Source organism: Archocentrus centrarchus, unplaced genomic scaffold (assembly GCF_007364275.1).
Source record: "Archocentrus centrarchus isolate MPI-CPG fArcCen1 unplaced genomic scaffold, fArcCen1 scaffold_79_ctg1, whole genome shotgun sequence".
Taxonomy (NCBI): Eukaryota; Metazoa; Chordata; class Actinopteri; order Cichliformes; family Cichlidae; genus Archocentrus; species Archocentrus centrarchus.
Genome location: NW_022060290.1, coordinates 95,684 through 98,533, shown reverse-complemented (window position 1 = coordinate 98,533; position 2,850 = coordinate 95,684).

The following is a 2,850-nucleotide window of genomic DNA, read 5'->3' as shown; positions in this document are numbered from 1 at the left end:
AGTTAGGCAGGTAAAAATAACACCATACCTTTTTAATACACTCCGTCCACGTTTAATCTCGAATGGGCCAAAGTAGTCCACTCCAGAGTTAGTAAATGGAGGGTCGTCTGGCAGAACTCTGTCTCGAGGAAGGTCGGCCATTTGTTGCTGTCCTACAACTCCATGTGCACGTCGGCAGGCAATACACTTAGAGAGTATCTGCCTTACTGCAGAGTTGGCACCAGGAACCCAAAATCTTGTTCTCAGCTTTGAGATGACATGATTACGACCACAATGTCCCAAGTTCTCATGAATTTCTCTGAAGATAAGCTTGGCGATGTGAAGATCCTTACTTAGGATTGCTGGGCGCCTGAACTCCTCCGGTAGGGCAGCTTTACTGAGTCGTCCTCCGACCCTGAGAATGCCTTGTTCAAGTACTGGATTCAGTTTGGAAAGACTACTAGTCCTCTTCACACTTTGACCTTTAGAAATTGCTGCGATCTCTTTGGAAAATGTCTTTGCTTGGCAAAAGCGAATGATTGCTTCTTCAGCTTCTGCAAGGTTCTCCACAGTTAGTTTGTTGGTGCCCACCTGAAGCAGGCTGTGCTTGAAACCTCTCATGTCCTTTTCAACTTCAGACTGAGCTTTAACTGCGTTCAGCTCTTTCCTTTTGCGGCACAGATGCAGCAGAAGACTCTTGATTTTAAGCATCCATGCAACCGCCCTTTTTAGTCGAAACCAGGATGAGAAGTGCTGTAGGAATTCCAGCACTACTTCTTCGCATTCCTCAACTGCGTGAGCACAGACCAGTGTGTTCTTAACCTCTGGGTCGTCTGTAGTCAGGTCTCCGACGGGGTGCATACTTTCCGGCCATTCATCCTTCGATTTACAGAGAAAGTCCGGCCCCTGTAACCATACGTGATGGCGAATGAAGCGCTCCGCCTTGAGTCCTCTTGACGCAAAGTCAGCAGGGTTCAAAGAGGTGTTGACATACCTCCATTGTTGTGGATTGGAGCACTTCAAGATGGCATCCACGCGGTTAGCAACGAAGGTGCGGAACCTACTTGTTTGGTTGCAGATATATTTAAGTACCGTGGTACTGTCTGACCAAAACACTGATGGTTGGAGTGGAAGATGCAACTCTGACGTCAGAAACTTGTCCAAGCGCGCTGCCATGGCTGCTGCAGTAAGTTCCATACGGGGAACCGTCATGGGCTTCAGTGGGGCCACTCTTGCTTTCCCCAACATGAATGCACAATGAACTTCGTTACTGCTGTTCCTCTGTAGCAAGTAGCTAACTGTACCATAGCCCTCTTCGCTGGCATCGGCAAAATGGTGCAGCTGGTTGTATACTGACTTTCCAAAGCCTACAGGTTTAAAACATCTTGGAACACTAATGCTCTCCAGTTGATGTAGCTGGGTCTTCCACTCCAGCCATCTATGAGCTAGGTCTTCTGGTATGATGTCAACCCAACCAATCTTCCGCCTGCAAAGCTCTTGCAGAATTTTCTTAGCTTGAAGCGTGACTGGTGACAGGATACCCAATGGGTCGTAAACAGAACTCACAATAGAAAGAAGGTTCCTCCGAGTGGGAACTTTGTCAGGCATTATAATCTGGAATCTGAAGCTGTCAGACTGAATACACCACTGAACTCCCAAAGCTCTCTCTATGGGAAGCATATCCTGACCTAGGTCGAGCTCCTTAACTTCCGATATCCTCTCTTCTTCCGGAATAGCAGACAGCACTGCTCTGCTATTACTAATCCATTTGGTAAGTTTGAATCCACCTTTGTGACATACTGCTCTCAGTGTGTGGTACAGCTGCACGGCTTCATCTTCTGAGCTAATGGCCTTTAAACAATCATCTACATAGAAATTGTTTAGTACTGTGTCAACCGCTTGACTGTTAGCCTGGTCTCGGTTGTCTTTGGCGCATTTGCGCAGAGCAAAGCTGGCGCAGCTTGGTGACGAAGTGGCACCAAAAATGCGAACCACCATCTTGTACTCCACCAGTTTCTGCGTGATGTCACCAGATTCCCACCAAAGGAAGCGGAGAAGGTCAGAATCTTCATCAGGCACCTTTACTTGGTGGAACATTGCTTCCACGTCTGCCATGATGGCCACTTCTTCTTGTCTGAATCTAATAATTACTCCAAGTAGCGTACTGGTAAGATTCGGTCCTTGCAATAGCTGGCTGTTTAAGGTGGTGCCTTTGTACGATGCTCCACAGTCAAAAACCACTCTAAGCTTGTGTTTCTTGGGATGGTAAACTCCATGGTGCGGCAGGTACCAAACCTTACCATCGTTGCGACCAAGGTCTTCTTCTGGCACCTTTACTGCATAACCTTTGGCTATGATGTTACTCATGAAAGCTGAGTATTCTTCATGGAATGAAGCATTCTTCTCCAGTTTCCGCTTTAAATTTAAGGCACGTTGCTCGGCCACTTTACGGTTGTTGGGCATCTGTATATGCTTGTTCCTCAACGGCAGGGCGATACTGTAATGTCCATCCACAATGGTAGCTGACTTTGTTGCTATTTCCAGAAACTGCAAGTCCTCCCTTGACATTTCTTGCTTCTCATTTCTCTCGCACTCAGGGAAGTCAGTTTTAAACTGTTGACTCCAGAGTTCATCCAATGTGCTAACTGATATGCGGTTTGCCGAAACTTCAATCAAGCCATGTGTTGCACTTTGAGAAATGGCTCCTTGGAGGGGTTCACTGATGGTCCAACCAAGCCTCGTCTTCACAGCGTACGGACCACCATTTTCGCTGGCTATAACCTGCCAAGGTTCGATCGCTTTAGGAGCATTAGTCCCTATTAGAAGTCCAATCTTTGCTTCAATCTTTGGTATAGACACCTGCATGAGGTA